Genomic DNA, 18,403 nt, shown 5'->3' on the forward strand with positions numbered 1-18,403 from the left:
CGGGGTGGTTCCTGAGAGGGCGAGGTTCAAAGAGGCACCTTGAGCTAGACAAGGAAAAGACAAACTTAACGTCTGCATTGCGTAGCAGGACCAGAAGGACCACAACATCCACCGCATTGGATTTCGCACACTGTTGCGGCATAGGCTGGTTTGCTCTGCCTGTGTAGCAGTGCAGGTTGTTGCCAGCAGCACCCACCTTCCTGCCTTCATGGAAAGGGTGGGAGGGACCCATTCCCCCCCCCCATGCTCAGAGGGGTCAGCAGGAGCCTATAGATAGGGGCCTACATGCTGTGTTGCTCTTCCACAATCAGCAGCAGCAGAGCAGGGTAGTGGTGGCAGCTGTCATCACCCACCATCTAGCCTTTGCGGAAAGGATGGGGTGGGCAGGAGAGGCGAGGTCATTGGGAGGGGTTGGAGGGGTTGCAACCGCAGACGGCACAGATGAAAGAGGGACCGTCCAGAGAATTGTCAGCTAGAGAACAGGATGTGCTGGACAGGTTGTGGGGAGGGGTCGTAGAGTTGCCATCAAGAGAGGGAGAAGTAGACAAAGGGGTTGTTGTGGAATTTGTCTGGGAGAGGAGGACCATAGGTTGCCAGCCATGGAGGCAGCCCTGAGAACCGAGGAGTGCTGGAGCCCGCTGCACAGCACCTTGACCGAGAGCCACAGTAGACTTGGGGAAGCTCAGAGGCCCGATAGGTCCAGGTCCAAGGAGGGATGTCCTAGGAGGTTGAGGTTGACCTTCAGGAAGGTCTACATGTCCACCAGGTCTGTGTAAAGACAAGCGCAGCGGGGTCGGAGGAGGTCTCCCAGGTGGGAGAACACCCGCTTGCTCTGCACACTGGTGGGAGAGTAGGACAGGATGTTGGTTGCCATGATGGACAGGTCCAGCCAGATGGAAGATTTGCTCGCCCAATACTCCAAGGGATTAGAGTGGAAGGGCTCGGTGGGCTCTACCAGATACTCTCGAACCATAGCCGCCGCTGAGTCCTCCACTGTGATTGATGAGCCCACTGTGATGCAGCCAACCATGCAGCCCACCAATGAGGCCCAGAGATCAAATGGGGCCATTTGCAGGGTCTCTCCTGGCATGTGTCTCTTCACAACTCCCCCCACCCCTCCTCCTGCTCCTGCTCCTCCGTCTCCACCACCTGACCTTTGACCCGGCCCAGTTCCCTCAGGACGGCCTTCTTTTTCTGGTAATGGAGCACCGCTTTCCAGAGCTCCTTTTTCCAGTGTAGCATCTGACCCACCTGCATCGCAATGCTGCCCTTGATCCGGGGGTCACAGTGGGAGGCCATTTGGTACAGTGCCTTGTGGCGCAGGAGATGCAAGTACTCTGCCATTCATGGCTGGATCCTTCTCAGAAAGTCTGGGACCCTGGGGAGCAGCTCTTTCTTGCACTCTAGCCCTTGGATCACGGTCATCCGCTCCTCGTGCAGAGGAGCAGAGGCTGCGGGCTTAACTCAGCCACTGGATGTGGTGTGTCGTGGACAGGGAGACATCGTGCACATGGAGGGGAACCTTCCCCTGGCTGGACAGCCAACACAAAATAAGGAGCCCAGACGGGGAGCGACCCAGAAGAGCCTCTTTCAGGTCTGCCAAAGGTGGGCCACACAACACAGAACACACTCAGAAAATGGTTCTGCTCCCCTTCTGGATAGCAAGTACTGCCTTGACCCACCTGACAGACGTGGCGGCTCAGAAGGAACCCCTTCCCCTGGCACAGAGGAGACAGCCTGTCCTGTTGAATGGGACTCCACCCATAATGCTGTACAACTATATGTGCAAAGCTGTTGCTCATGCTGAGGTACATTGGACACGGATTGTCTGGGTCTGTTTATATGTTGCCTGACAGGACTAACGCCATGCTTAATTCTTTAGTTGTTTAGTATTCTTTTCCCTCTAGGCCCCACCTGCGAGGCGCCTTTTCCATGGGAGAAGACACTGTCTTGTCTTTTCTACAAGCCGAGTTGACTTTGATGGATGTTCCCACAAAGAACTCTCCTGCTATGAGAACTCTGGGGGGAGGCTGGGCTCTGAGAGTGTGAAATATAACAACTTCTAATCTGTACCTCATTGCTAACAATACTTTCTTCAGCCAGGATCTCATATCCTGGAATATGTGCATCTGGACCTGAATGCTGTCTTTCAAAATAAAACCTTTTGAAATCAAAAGACCATGTCTTCTTGCAGAAGGGAGTAAGACAGACTCTCATGTCTGAGAAACCATAGTCTGACACGGACATCACCAACCCACCTGCCGGCCATGTCAAAGGAGAAAGGTGCATGGTCCAGCCCAGGAGAGGCTGGACCATGAGAGCAGTGATCAGAGCAACGCAGCGACATCGTCCCTTGTCCTGCATGCCGGAGAAATGTCCACCGCCTGGACAGGCAGCACGAAATAAGAGGCCTGGACGAGGGCAACCCAGGAGAGCAGCGTGTAGCTGTATAGTGGAGCAGTGGAGGCTGTCGCCAGCATCACTCACCTGACGGCCAGCCATGGCGGCAACAAAGGAACTCCTTCCGCCTGGCATGGAGGAGACCACAGGCCCATATGGGAAGCTTCACAGGATGCAGCCACAGACATGGCCCACCTGCCAGCCGTGGTGTTAGGTCCCTGTTCAGGAGGGGGCGACCTGGCCCTCCCCTCATGGGAGAACAGAGCAGCAAAGCGACACCGTGCGCTCCCCTACCTGGCATGGTGGGATGCCTGCTGGTTGGTCAGGCTGCACAAAATAATTGGCCCAGATGAGTCCAGACCTGGAGGAGCAGCATTGTGGAACACTGGAGGCACTCACCAGAATGACCCACCCGCCGGACATGGTAGCGCAGAAGGAACCCCTTCCCCCTTGCACGGAGGTGGCAGCCTCTCCTGTTGAATGGGACTCCTCCCACAATCCTGTACAACTATATGTGCAAAGCCATCCCTCGTGCCGAGGAGCGTTGGACTTGGACATAACCAACCCACCTGCCGCAAAGGAGAAGCATGCCTCCTCCTCTTTGGAGGGAGGGTGTTCAAAGTCCCGCAAACCTATCTAGTGCGCATTCCAGCATGAGCAGGGGCAGCTTATACACAGCAGGCAAAACATGTCCGAACCCACACACCCCTCCTCATTCTGGGGAGGCACTGCTCAGTAGAACATATTGCTTCCAGAAGAAGAAGTAATTGAATGGCAGTGGACGGTCAACTTCCTATTCGAGAAAGGTACTCAAAGAAAGACGGAAGGAGAAAGGAAAGGAAAACATGCTCCAAAGAGAAAGGGAAAGAAAATCCTAACATGCAGCTCTACATTGAAGGGGAAACAGAAGCCAAAAATGTTCCAGCGAGCTCTCATCAGAAATGCCCTGGGATCTTGGATGCGTTGGCTTGGCTTGGCTTTCTGGGCTGGAGCCTGAGGGTTGGTGGGCGGATGGCGAAAGAGAGGCAGGCACCGGCTCAGGGCTCAGAACACTCAAGATCCATTCAGGGGTAGCAGGTCAGGGGGAGGTTGACCTTGATGAACCAGAGCTGGTCCACCAACTCCGGATCTATACCTGAGCGTCATGGATGGAGGAGGTCTCCCAGGTGTGGGAACACCCTTTCGCTCTGGACACTGGTAGGGGGGGGCAGGTGAGGATGTTGTTGACCACAGTTGAGAGGTCCAGCCAAACAGCAGATTTTCTCGCCCAAGACTCCGATGAGTTTGCAGTGGAAGGGCTCGGGAGGCTCAGCTAGGTAGTCTCTGACCATGGCCTCCACCGAATCCTCCAACACGATGGAAGTCCAGACCTGGTTGCCACCGACTGCCCAGCCCACCACTGAGGACCAGAATGGGGATGGGTCTTCATGGGGAGAGCTTGCCTGCCTCCTGGGTCTGCTGGGCACCGCTACCCCCTCTCCAACCCCTCCGACAGCTCACCCACACACTCTTCCCTCCCCTCCGCTGGCTGGAACCGGAGCTTGAGCATGGCTCAATGCAGGAGCTCTGCCCACTGGTGGAGCTCTCCCAGCCACATAGCTATGCTGCCCTTGATATGAGGATTGCATATGCAGGCCAGGTTGTATGAGTCCTCCCTGCACAGAGAATGCAAGCGGGTGGCCAAGCCTGCCTGCAACCTCGCAACTAAGTCCCTGACCCTGTGGAGAAGCTGGTCTTGTTCTTCTATCTCTTTTGGCCAGGACCTGGTCCAGGCCATAGATCAGCGGGATAACCTGCCCCAGAGAGGATGGGTAGCCACGTAGGATATCATTGGTCTCGTTGAATAGCCTCAGGAAATGGATCCTCTGAGAGAGGGCTGGCCAGTCTGTTGAGCTGAGGATGAGCTCCTCTCTCCCCTGCAAGACTGGCACCGAGGACGTAATGTTCTGAACAGGGTTCTTTTGCTCCTCCAGACAACTCACCATGTCGTAGAGGGAGTTGCAGTGGGTGGCCGTGTCCTGGAAGAGGTGGTGCTCATGATCCCCCTCCCCCTGCCTCTGGAGCGGCTTGTGGAAAGACTTGATGTTGCACGAGAAGTGGGCTGAGAGATTTGGTTTCATTTTCCTGGCCATGTCGGACGCTCCTCTCCGCAGGTCCGGGAGGAAACGTCCGAGCAGCCTGACCGGGCGGTTGACCCGCGAGGGTTAACCCCCAGACTCCCAGTGAGGGAGACGGGATCCGGAGCGCGGCGGGAAGAACCCCCTGAAAGCAATGCAGGGGGTAAATTGCCCGTTTGCTCCAATGGAGGCCGGCAGACTTGCGCAGCACTTCGCGTGCTGCCGGGCCATGGAGAACGGCAATAAGCAGATTTAAGGTGAAAACCTGTAAGTAAGCGAATCCCTTCTGATTTCTAAGCGTATGCGAAGGATTGGCGGGAGTTGAAGCTATGAAGGTGCGGCTTTCTTCCCCTTCGCGGAGTTTCGGAACTTTTTTGGCACCCCCCCCCCAAGATGGCGACAAGAAAGCAGAGCCCAGCAATGAGTAAATCGGTGATGGCGATGTTACAGGGGAAGGGGGAAACTTTGGAAGAGATGGTGAGACGAGCAGTCTTTGAAGCAGTGCAGCCCTTTGTAGTGAAGCTGAAGGAAATGGGGCAAAAGGTTGATTCAGTGGAAAGCTAAGTGAAAACCATTAAAGAAACAGCGACCGGAGCAGAGCAGTCTGCACACGAGAACGCAGTACTCATGAAAGCAACAAGTAAGGAAGTGAAGCTTTTGGAGAATCAAATAATAGGATTGCAAGTGGACCGTGCCCAAACGGTACTGCGTCTTCAGAATGTAAAAGAGGAGCAAAGTGAAAATTTAAAAGATCTGGTGTCTGGACTTTTGGCGCCATTCGCAAAGGCAATTAAAGAAGAGTTAAAAAGCGATATTTTGGAAGTCCGGCGGACATCTTCAAAGTATGCAATGAAGCGTCAGCTGCCTTGCGAGATTATTATTGACTTTTCATCTAAGAAGACTCGGGACACCATCTTATATAATTCGTATAATGTGGACTTGGATTATTTGGGCAACAAGGGTAAAATACTGAAGGATGTTCCATTTTTGGCTCGTAAAAGAAGATTTAAGTATAAAGGACTTGCAGCTTTCTTGAGGAAATGTGATGTAAAATATAAATGGTTGTTTCCAGAAGGCATCTGGTTTAGATATAAGGATCAAACCTACAAGATTACATCGGAAGCGCAGCTGACAGATGTTTTGCTCAACCATCAGGAGTTCCAGCAAGAAGAAAGTCCAAAGTCTGAAGGGGAAAGTGGGGGGGAGGAGAGAGCGGGCGCAGCTGCTCCAGCTGCGCAGAGAGAACTGAGACCGAGACGCGGGGGTGGGGGGGAAGAAAACCTGATCCTGAATGTAGTCTGTATGGTATATGATCTACCAATCTGATAGCATATTAGAAAGTTAACTTTTAAGAAAAATTGCAGCATGAAGGGAATACAAGACATGTAGTGTAGCGTTTGTTGTTTATATGTTGCTCTTCCCCATTTCCCAGTCCCCCCTTCCCTTTTGTTTTCTCTCCCCCTTATACTTTTGTAGTCTTTTGTAGTTTTTTATGTTAGATATTAAAAATAAAAAAAAAATCAAAAAAAAAAAGACAAGTGGGCTGAGAGGCACCGACAGCTGTCCAGCAATGCGCGCATGGACAACATCGATTGGTCCCTGTGGCCTTGATGTTGCTCCCTAGCCCCAGAGCATCCATCATAAGTAGGTACAGTTTGTGCAGCAGGCAGACCCGGCCGTCTAGGGATGCCTCTCACAGGGCCACCAGCATGTTTCTTCCCGCATCGGTGAACATGAAGCCGCAAGAAACCTGTCCCGTGGGAGCCCATTTCCTCAGGATAGCCCCAATCATGGAGGCGATGTACTTGTTCATATGATCATCATCCATGCCTGGAGCCGGAGCACTCTATAACCCAGCGCCAATGGGGCCACCTCCTCCTGGGGATCCGACCTCTACCTTGGGCAGCATAGATCCTCTGGTTGCCACCAGTGGACTGTGATGGCGAGGTAGCCATGATGACAGCCGCTCCAGAGGTCTGCCGTAAAGTGGACAGGAGGGGTGGACCACCCTATGCCGCAGCAGTTTATGCAATCCGACATGTTGGATGTTGGAGGCTTCCACATCCTCTCCCTGACAAGCTCACCCTCTCTCTATGAAAACGACCTCTCTGGAACTACTCTGACCCTCCACAACAACCTCTCCTGACCTGTCCATACCTTGCTTTCCATGAAGGCCGGAGGGCAGGTAATGGCTGCTTCCGCCGCTGACACGATCAGTGGGTTTCAAAGACAAAGGCTTCCAAATCTTTGGGTGTTTCCCAGTCCTGCTCTGCAAGGCGGCCAGGAAGTGGTAACCCTCTGTCCCTGTCTCCCCAAAAAGTTCACCATTTGTCTTCGAACCTCGCCCGCTCTTGAACCGCTCCATCCCCTCTAAAGGACACCTCCTCTCCCTCCTGTCCTCTCTGAGATTGCAGGAAGGTGGGTGATGCCAGCTGCCACCGCTACCTGACTCTGATGCTGCTGCGGATTGCGGTAGGGCAACACAGCACGGGGCCCCCTATCTATGGGTTCCTGCTGACCCCTCCGGGCGTGGGGGGGAATGGGTCTCTCCCACCCTTTCCATGAAGACGGGAAGGTGGGTGCTGTACTACTGCCGCCGCTTCTTGGCATGAGTGGCGGCTCCAAAGCTTTTGCAGATACAGTTTTGCAGAAAGGTAAGGTGTGCCCCCATCCATGGGCACCTGCTGTTGCCCCTGTGCATGGGGGGAAAGGGTCTCGCAACTCACTTCCTTTCTGCGAAGGCAGGAAGGTGAGTGATGCTGGCGACAGCCTCCACTGCGACAAAGGAGGGGCGGACAAGCCTCTCCAGCAGAAGTCTGCACAATCCTTCAGGGTGGATGTTGGCGTCTTCCGTCCCACTCATGCTGCGCAATGCGGGCAGGAAGCCTTTGTCCTTTTCTCCATGTCAACTCCCAACTTTCCCTCTATCGACCCCTCCCAACCACCTCTCCTGTCCTGTCCATCCTATCCTTTCCGCCTAGGCAGGAATGTGGCTGATGCTGATGGGAGCCTACGCCACTCATTTGAAGTGCGTGTCCTGCCTGCGCCGGAAAGGTGTCTCTGAGTGGTGTGTGGACTTTATTTTGGGGAGTCCACCTAGCACAGCCACCTAGACTATATGGACTCCCCAAAATACATAAGGATTCAGTCCCACTCCGACCCATTGTGAGTGCCATTGGTTCACCGACATATGAATTAGCTAGACATCTGGCAGATCTCCTGCAGGACCACATCGGAAAAACCTCGTCTTACATCAAAGATTCAGCAGATTTCATCAACAAAATCAGTTCTCTGAAACTCAATCCACAAGACATACTTGTCAGTTTTGATGTTGTATCCCTGTTTACCAAGGTTCCAGTAAAAGACACTATTGCACTTATTAATCAGATTTTCCCAGAGGATGTAACAGCCTTATTCCACCATTGTCTGACAACCAGTTACTTCCAATGGGACAACGAATTCTATGAACAGATGGATGGGGTGGCCATGGGGAGCCCACTCAGCCCAGTTATAGCAAACTTCTACATGGAACATTTTGAAAAAACAGCTCTAGAATCAGCACCCCACAAACCTAGTGTATGGTTCTGGTTTGTGGGTGATACATTTATCATTTGGAGCCATGGGGAGGAAGAATTGATGGGGTTTTTGAATCATCTCAACAACATCCACCTGAACGTACAATTCACAATGGAGAAAGAAATCCCATTCCTGGATACCTTGGTCATCCGCAAAGCAAACTTTCAGTTAGGTCACAAGGTCTACAGGAAACAAACTCACACGGATCGGTACTTACACAAAAACTCCAATCACCACCCCCGACATAAAAGAGGCATAATGAAAACATTAGTGGATCGTGCAAGACGGATATGTGAGCCGCACCTTCTCAGTGAGGAAATTAATCATCTAAACCACGCACTTCAGGCAAATGGCTACTCCAGAAATGAAATCCGAAGAGCAATCAAACCCAGGATGAATCAAACAACCAAGGAAAAACAGTCTCCTACAGGTAAAGTGTTTTTGCCATATATCAAAGGAATTACTGATCAGATGGGAAAGCTTATGAAAAAGCATAACCTTCAAGCAGTATTCAGACCCACCCGAAAAATACAACAGATGCTACGATCAGCAAAAGACAGTAGAGACCCCCTCACCTCTGCAGGAGTATACCGTATACCCTGCAGCTGTGGACAAGTTTACATCGGGACCACAAAGCGTAGCATCCAGACAAGAATAAAAGAACATGAAAGACACTGCAGACTTGGACAACCTGAAAAATCAGCAGTGGCTGAACATAGCCTAATGCAAACAGGGCACAGTATCTTATTCCAGGACACCAAAATACTGGACAACACTTCCAACTACTTTGTCAGACTGCACAGGGAAGCCATTGAAATTCACAAGCATAAGCAAAACTTCAACAGGAAAGAAGAAACCTTAAGAATGAACAGAGCATGGTTTCCAGTTCTGAAAAACACCAGGCTAACAAAACATTCTATCCCCGACAATAGCCCTGCAGAGAAGATTAGCACATCAAGTACCAATCCATATGCAAAAGAACCTCCTCAGGATACAGTGAAGCCTCCCGCCATTAGCATTCCACACCCTGGGAAACTCTTACAGGATAACTCAGCTCAACCCCACCCCTCCTGAGTAGATACAAATGACCTACATCTTTTCCACACTGTGACACTGAGAGATCTCTGTCTTTTGGTGCTACACCTCTGAAGATGCCAGCCACAGCTGCTGGCGAAACGTCAGGAACTACAATGCCAAGACCACGGCAATACAGCCCGGAAAACCCACAACAACCATCGTTCTCCGGCCGTGAAAGCCTTCGACAGTACTTGATGCTTCGCAAAAGCATTTGGCTGACCACAGCTGGAAACAGTAAGCTGGTCTAACAGCTTGCAGGTCCTTTGTTCCCTAAATGCTGCTGCACCTTTAAGAGCGTCACAGCACAGTTACGGCTTCACCCCTTATTTGAAGAGCCACACAGGATGGGAGAGCTTCAGTGCCCAACAGCTCTTAAAGATACAGGAGCCCTCGCTGAGAATTCTGCCCAAAGGTCCTGTAGTTGAGCACCCCATGACGAAGGTGTTCCGAGGCTTTCCCCCCACCCCCGCCAGCCTGCAAATCTGCTCAGGGCTGTCCAATCTGCAAGAGGAGGGAAGGGAAGGCTTGGCTGGGCAGGCTTTTCAAAGATCCTGCAAGGGGAGGGACCCACAAGGAGGCAGCTCTCTGACCTCACTGTTCAAAACGAGCCAAGTGCCTCCGCCACTACCCTTTGTCCTGGCAACCCCACCCCTTCCTCTGTCCCCTTGCTGGAAGCAGCATTTGAGTGGCGGAAGTTCCTCTGAAGACCCTCTCACCCTCCTCCCCTTACTGCTGCTGCTGGGCTCAGTGGGCGCTGCCAAGTTGGACTTGCAAAGAAAGCGCTCTCTGCTGGCACACTTCTAGCCTGGCATGGTGGTGCGGCCCTCTGAAGGCCCCGCAATGGGCGTGCCGCTACACCAGGGGAGGGGGGTGCCAGCATGGAGAGCTTACTTGGTGTTAGATGCAGGCATGTCCCTGCTGCGCATGCACCCGTCTGCCGTGGTGCCGCCTGTGGAAACTCTGTCTGTCCCCTGATCTTTGGCTTCAGAGCCACCCAGTCGCCCCCTAGGCAAATGGCCCTCCTGCAGAGGAGAAGGCTTCACTCTTTTTAAGGCCTCAGAATTGGGATTTACCGTACTGGAGACTCTGCCGCTCTTTTGGCCACACAACGCCTGAGGAGGCTGCCATTCACTTCTGGAAAAGATCTCCTCCCTCCTCCAGGAAAAGAGCCTTCTTTATATCCACCCATTTCCTACCAGTGCTGCCCTGATGCCCAACCCCCAGCTCTCAGGGTGAGGCCCAACACCTTGGCCAGTGTTGACCACAACCCTCTGATTACACCCGCCCTCTGACCTTCCAGGGGTAGGTTGGATGTTCCTTCCGCCAAATTTGCCCCTTTCTGTGGGCTGCGCCTTTTGGGCTGGTTGTTGATTGGCCCCCGCCTCCGAGACGTCTCCCCCTTCCCTGTCCATGCCACGCCACGCCACATCTGGCGGGTGGGTCATGCTCGCGGCCTCCAATCCTCTGCATGAGGGATGGCGTCATGCTGTAGCACTAGTGCACTGCTCTTCTGGGTCCGTCCTTGCCCAGTCCCCTTATTTTGTGCCACCTGTCCAGCCAGAGGTAGTTTCCCCTCCATGCACACGGTATCTCCCCCTTCTCTGTCCACGACACTCTGAGTCCGTGGCCTGGGTCATGTCTAGAGCCTCCGCTTCTCTGCACAAGGGATAGCGTCATCCTGCTGCATTAGTGCACTACTCTTCTGGGCCCTTCATTCTCCTGGCCCCTTATTTCATTCCGCCTGTTTAGCCGTGGGAAATTTCCCCTCCATGCACACAATGTCTCCCCCTTCTCTGTCCATGACCCACCAATTTTGGTGGGTGGGTCATGTCTACAGCCTCCGCTTCTCTGCACGAGGGATGGTGACATCCTGCTGGGCTAGTGCGCTACTCTTCTGGGTCCGTTGTTCTCCAAAACCCTTATTTCTGTTGGCTTCTCCAACCTTGGGAAGTTTCCCCACCATGCGCACAATGTCTCCCCCTTCCCTGTCCACGCCACGCTACGTATGGCGGGTGGGTCATGCCCGCGGCCCTCGCCCCTCTGCACAAGGGACAGCATCATGCTGCAGTGCTAGTGTGCTGCTCTTCTGGGTCCGTCCTGACCCAGGCCCCTTATTTTGTAACACCTCTCCAGCCAGGGGATGTTTCTCCTCCATGCGCATGATGTCTCCCACTTCCCTGTCCATGACACATAACTTCCAGCGGGTGGGTCATGCCCACAGCCTCCACTCCTCTACATGAGAGACGGCATCATGTTGGACAGGCAGCATGAAATAAGGGGCCAGGAAAACAATGGACCCAGAAGAGGAGTGCACTAATGCCATCCCTTGTGCAGAGAAGCGGAGGCTCTAGGCATGACCCAGCCACCGGACTTGGCATGGCATGGACAGAGAAGGGGGAGACATTGTGCGCATGGAGGGGAAACTACCTCTGGTGGCACAAAATAAGGGGGCTAGGAAAGAATGGACCCACAAGGGCAGCACACTAGCACTGCAGCATGACACCGTCCATCGTGCGGAGAAGTCATGCACATGGAGGGGAACCTTCCCCCGGCTGGACAAGCAACACAAAATAAGCAGCCTCGACGGGGATGGACCCGGAAGAGCCTCTTTCAGGTCTGCCAAAGGTGAGCCACACAACACAGAACACACCCAGAAAATGGTTTCACTCCCCTTCTGGATTGCCAGTACTGCCGTGACCCACCTGACAGACATGGCGGCACAGAAGGAACCCCTTCCCCCTGGTGCGGAGGAGACAGCCTGTCCTGTTCAACGGGACTCCTGCCACAATGCTGTACAACTATATGTGCAAAGCCGTCACTCGTGGTGAGTTGCATTGGACACGGACCTCACCGACCCACCTGCCAGCCATGTCAAAGGAGAAAGGTGCACAAAATAAGCAGTCCAGGAGAGGCCGGACCATGAGAGCAGCCATCAGAGCAATGCAGCGACATCGTGCACGCCCCTGCCCTGCACTCCAGGGAAGCGTCCACCGGCTGGACAGGCAGCACAACATAAGCAGCCTGGACGAGAGTGTGGCAGAACAGGCGCTGGCTCTCAGTCCGGGCAACTGAGCCGCCGTCAATGGCCTGCTAGCCCCGCTATCCGCATCCCACCGTCCCTGGTGGTCATGGCTCACCCTCTTTGTCGCTGCCACCACTCACTGATTTGTACACCGCCTGACTGAGGGGCAGTGAGACCCCTCTGGCTGAATTTCCCTACTGGGAAGTGAATTCCCCAATCTTTGGGTGGGCCCTGGAGAAACCTGATCAGTTTCTCCTGGGCTCCCTCCCTTCCTGTAGCGTGCCAAGTGGGGGAGGTTACGTAGTCAGAGCACCACAAGGTTCTTTATATTCAAAAAAGGATAATTTATTAACTATATACAGAGCACTATATACAAAGCAGGCGAAGGCACAACACATAGGGGTAGACCCCCCTGTTCAGAACTCCTAGGGCAGAAAATGAAACTGAAGAGAACCGCTGTCTGCTTCCCCTACCACACTGTTCCCTACTCTACCTTAAGGGGGGGGGGTCTGAGGGAAGGTTCACACTTTACTTCCTTTCTGCTGCCTCCCAGGCCCTCCACATTTAGGGCCCAGGCACCCGGGTTTCACCCCGCAGCAGGAGCCTCTCCTTCTTCAACCAAGAAGGAGACTAACTCTTTTTCCCCTCAGGATTGGCTGAGTCTCTCTAGTCAGGCTCCACCCCTTATTTTTCCCGCACTTTCTTGGCCCGAGGCAGCTGGGAGTTGTAGTCCAGGAAGAATGGCGTCCCACACCAAGACTCCTGCAGGCCTCTCCCTGGCCCTACAGCCCATCAAACCTGATGGGGAACATTTTTTTCTTTACACAGATTAACTGCTAGCAGCACTCATTTCACCCCTGGTAACCATTTCGTTACAGAGGGCAACCCAGGAGAGCAGCATATAGCTAAACACCAGTGTGGAGCAGTGGAGCTTGTTACCAGCATCACTCACCTGGCGGCCAGCCATGGCGGCAATGAAGGAACTCCTTCCCCCTGGCACGGAGAAGACAGCAGGCCCATACAGGAAGCTTCACAGGATGCAGCCACAGACATGGCCAACCCGCCGGCCGTGGCGGTAGGTCCATGTTGAGGAGGGGGTGACCTGGCCCTTTCCCCGCAGAGAGCAGAGCAGCAAAGGGACATTGTGCACTCTCCTACCTTGCGTGGTTAGGTGCCTGCCGGCTGGTTAGGCTGCACAAAATAATTGGACCGGATGAGTCCGGACCTGGAAGAGAAGCATCTTGGAACACTAGAAGCAGTCACCTGGATGACCTACCCGCCGGACATGGTGGCACAGAAGGAACCCCTTCGCCCTGCCGCAGAGGAGACAGCCTCTCCCGTTGAATGGGACTCCTCCCACAATCCTGTACAATTATATGTGCAAGCCGTCCCTCGTGCCGAAGAGCGTTGGACACGGACATCACCGACCCACCTGCCAGCTTTGGTAAAGGAGAAGCATGCCTCCTCCTCCTTGGGGGAAGGCTGTTCCAAGTCCCTCCACCCTTCCTGGTGCGCATTCCAGCATGAGCAGGGGCAGCTTATACGCAGCAGGCAAAACATGTCCTCAACGCATGCCTCTTTCATGGCTTCCGGGACACAACACAGAACACGCTCAGATAGGGTTCTTCTGCTGTCCTCAGTTATGGCCCTGCAGGGCCAAAACAGGATGGAGGGGGTCTCCCAGGTGTGAGAGTACCCACTCGCTCTGGACATTGGGGGGGGGGGCAGGAGAGGATGTTGGTGGCCACAGTTGAGAGATCAGGCCAAATGGCAGATTTTCTCGCCCAATACTCTGAGGGGTTGCAGTGGAAGGGTTTGGGAGGCTTGGCTAGGTAGTCTCTGAGTAGACATGGGCATGAACAGCATTATGAACAAAAAAACCCCACGAACAGGCTGCTCTGCTGCTCGCGAATGGGTTGTTCGGGATGGCCACTCCAGTCAAACAGGTAGTTGGCGCAAGCCTTGTTCATTGCGCTCAGTCACCATTCAGGAAGCTAGACACTCAGGCGCCTTCAATCAATTTCCTTGGCAACGGAGGGGGGAAGTGCCTGAACTCTGTCTGCACTCCCTCAGTCAACCTGGACACCACAATCAAAGCCCAACTTAGCTTCATGGGCAGGTCTTCCTTCCAAGCGTGGAGCTGCAAATGGTAACGATTGGTAACGTGGGAGCAAACACCAGGGGGGAAGGAACGAGGAGGGGGTGTTCTGTGACCATGGGAACTCCAATCGCATCCCTGCAAACCCCTTTAGGCAGGTCTGACTGCCAACCACAGGCCTCCTGCGTTTCTCCATGAGTTCTCAGCTTATAAAAGGGCACTGCACTCCCAGTTCTGGTTTCACTTTCAGCAAGCAGTGGAGTGGGACAGAGCTCTTAATAGCGTTTGGGAGGAGAGAGTGGGAGAGTGCATTGGAGCTGGGCTTTTTTCTCTGTGTGGTGGGTGGGATAGGGAGCTATCCCCTCTGTTTCCAGGGCTGCTGCCAGGCCCTAGGGCCAAGCTCAGTGGGCACCTCGGCTGAGGGCTCACCCCGATAATCAGTGCCTGATCTGGTGAGCTCTCTCGGAGTGCTGCTGGGCTAGGGCTCTAGCCCCAGCCTCTGGTTCTAGGGCTGATGCCAGGCCCCGGGGGCCAAGCTAAGTAGGCACCTCAGCTGAGGGCTGACATTATTATCAGTGCCTGATCTGATCAGGCTTCTAGGAGTGCTGCTGGGTTAGGGCTTTATCTCAAGACTCTGGTTCCAGGGCAGCCACCAAGCTCAGTGGGCACTTCGGCTGAGGGCTCACCTCAATGCCTGATCTGATCAGACTTCTGGGAGTGCTGCTGGGCTAGGGCTCCAGCCCCAGCCTCTGGTTCCAGGGCTGCTGCCAGGCCCTGGGGCCAAGCTCAGTGGGCACCTCGGCTGAGGGCTTTCATTACTATCAGTTTCTGATCGGATGAGGCTTCTGGGAGTGCAGGCCTAGGGCTCTACCACCTCCCTCTGGTTCCAGGGCTGCTGCCAGGCCCTGGGGTCAAATCTTCCATCTGGCTGGACCTGTCCAGCGTGGTAACCAACATCCTTTCCAGCCCTCCCACCAGCGTGCAGAATGAGCGGGTGTTCTCCCACCTGAGAGAACTCTTCCGTCCCCACCGCACACATCTCAACCCAGACCTGGTGGACATGTTGACCTTCGTGAAGGTCAACCTCAACCTCCTAGGGCATCCCTCCCTGGACCTGGACCTGGACCATCTGAGCTTCCCCAAGTCTATTGTGGCTCTAAGCCAAGGTGCTGTGCAGCGGGTACCTGCACATCTCGGAGCTGCCTCCATGGCTGGCAACCTATGGTCCTCCTCTCCCAGACAAATTTCCTGGACGGTCCAGCACATCCAAACCTGTCGAGCACATTCTGTCCTCTAGCTGACAATTCCCCGGACGGTCCCTCTTTGATCTGCGCCGTCTGCGGTTGCAACCACTCAAACCCCTCCCAACAACCTCTCCTCTCCTGTGCACCCCATTCTTTCCGCGGTCCAGACGGTGGGTGATGTCAGTCGCTGACACTACCCTGCTCTGCTTCTGCTGCTGATGGTGGTAGGGCAACACAGCGCATGGGCCCCTATCTATCGGCTCCTGCTGAGCCCTCCGGGTGTGTGTGGGGGAATGGGTCCCTCCCACCCTTTCCACGAAGCCAGGAAGGAGAGTGCTGTCTGCGACAACCTGCACTGCGACACAGGCAGGGCGGACCAGCCTATGCCGCAACAGTCTGTGAAATCCAACCCGGTGGATGTTGTGGTCCTCCCGGTCCTGCTGCGCAATGCGGCCATTAAGGTCATCTTTTCCTTATCTAGCTCAAGGTACCTCTTTGAACCTCGCCCTCTCAGGAACCACCTCGACCCTTCCCATCAACCTCCCCTCTAGTCCTGTGATCATCCCATCCTTTCCACATAGGCAAGATGGTGAGTGATGCCGGTGGGAGCCTACATCACTTATTTGAAGTTCCTGTCCTGCCTGCGCAGGAAAGGTGTCTCAGACTGGTGTGGATTGCTCTATCACCAGCTCATGGGGCTGCTGGTCTCTCTTGCAACCTCTCCCTGTCCGGAACCACTCTGACCCTTCCCCAGCCTCTCCTGTCCTGCACATCCAGCCCTTTCCGTCAAGGCAGGAAGGTGGGTGCTGCCTGGTGCTGCTGGTTTTCGCCATGAGGGGCAGCTCAGAAGCAGTTGCTGTCCCTTCTGAGCAGGGGGGAATGGGTCCCGCTCCACGACTCCCATCCTTTCTGTGAAGGCAGAAGGTTGGTGATGTCAGCTGTCTCCACCTTTGGGCACGGGGGAATACAACACTTTGGCCGCCATGTTTGGACCTTCCCGGTCCAGCTCTGCGATGCGGCTGTGACAAGCAACCCGTTGTGCTCCTCTGCCCGGCAAGGTCCTGGACATTACCTCTTCTGAACTCTCCCTCTCTGGAACACTCCGGCCCCTGCCAACCTCTCCTTTCCTGCCAACTCCATTCTTTCCGCCAAGACAGGAAAGTGGATGATGCTGGTGACAGCCTCCACTGCGACACAGGAGGGGCGGACCAGCCTATGCCGCAGCAGTTTGTGAAGTCCGACCCACTGGATGTTGGGGTCCTCCTCCTCGTCCTCTCCTCATTAAGCTAACCCTCCCTCTATGAAAACGACCCTCTCTGGAACCACTCTGACTCTCCACAACAACATCTCCTGACCTGTCCATACCGTCCTTTCCATGAAGGCCAGAGGGCGCGTGGTGGATGCTTCTGCCACTTACAAGATCAGTGGGTTTTAAAGATGAAGGCTCCCAAATCTTTGGGTGTTTCCCAGTCCTGCTCCACAAGGCAGTCAGGAAGTAGTAACGCTCTGTCCCTGTCTCTGCAAAAAGTTCACCATCCGTCTTCAAACCTTGCCCACTCTTTAACCGCTCCAACCCCTCTAAAGGACATCTCCTCTTCCTCCTGTCCTCTCCGCAGAAACAGGAAGGTGGGTGATGTGAACTTCCACCACTGAGCACATCAGTGGGTTGCTTGGAAGAGTCCTCACAGCTGTCGGGATCTCCCAGCTCCCAGTCCCTCTTTCGACCTCTCCCTCTCTGGAACCAGTCCAACCCTTCCCAATGACTTTTCCTGTCCTGTCCCACCCATCCTTTCCGCAAAGGCAGGACGGTGGGTGATTGTCAGCTTGGCTGCCGCCACTTTTGGCTACAAGTGACAGCTCTGCAGCTGCTCCTGCTCCTGCTGCTGCTCCTGCCCTGTGTTGCCCTGTCTATGGGCTCCTGCTGACCCCTATGGGCGTGGGGGAAATTGTCACTCCTATCCTTTCCATGAAGGCAGGAAGGTGGGACATGTCCGCTGCTGCCACCAGCCTGCGACTCAGTGGCTTTCTCGGCTCATGGCTCTCCAATGAATGGGTATTCCCAGTCCTGGACCATGATGCAGCCGGCGGCAACCCATTGTCCTCTCCCCTGCAAGGTCCTGGATGTTCCCTCTTTTGACCTCTCCGTCTCTGGAAACACTCCGAGCCCTCCGAATGACCTCTCCTCTCCTGCCTACCCCATCGATGTTCTTCCCTGTATAGACCTCGTCCATCCCACGAGCCTGGAGAAGAACCACCCTGTAGCCCAGTGTCAAACATGGCGCCTGTTTCCAGGGAACAGTTCTTGGCCTGGGGCAGCGGAGGTCCTCTGGTTGCCACCAGTGGGTCGTGACGGCAAGGTACCCATGATGGCAGCAGCTGAAGGGGTCGGCTGTGAAGTGGACGTTACAGCCTTCGGCGGCCAACAGCTCCCTCAGCAGCATGTCTCACACAGACTGGAAGAGGTCAGGCAGGACTCGATGCCCAACGGTTTGCCGTAATGGCATAGAGAACCATGGGACAAAGTACTGAAGCAGCCTTTGGAAGCCCATGCCCTCCACGACAGATAGGGGGAATCCTTGCAGGGCAATTGTTTCCGCCACCACATGAACGCCCACCTCCTGAGCCCTTGACCTCACACTTTTCAACGGCATTATTGCCGTCCCCGGTGGAATAAGCTCCCCAAGGGCGGCCTGCCTGACTGTTCCGCACCCACCGGCAGGAGGAGGAGGAGGGGCAGGGGCAGTTGGAAAGAGAGCTATGCCAGGAGAGACCCTCCTAAATGGCCCCATTTGATCTCTGGGCCACGTCGGTGAGCTGCGTAGTTGGCCACAGCACAGTGGGCGCATTGCTCACAGTGGAGGACTCGGCG

The sequence above is a fragment of the Eublepharis macularius genome, chromosome 12 (assembly GCF_028583425.1).
Source record: "Eublepharis macularius isolate TG4126 chromosome 12, MPM_Emac_v1.0, whole genome shotgun sequence".
Classification (NCBI taxonomy): Eukaryota; Metazoa; Chordata; class Lepidosauria; order Squamata; family Eublepharidae; genus Eublepharis; species Eublepharis macularius.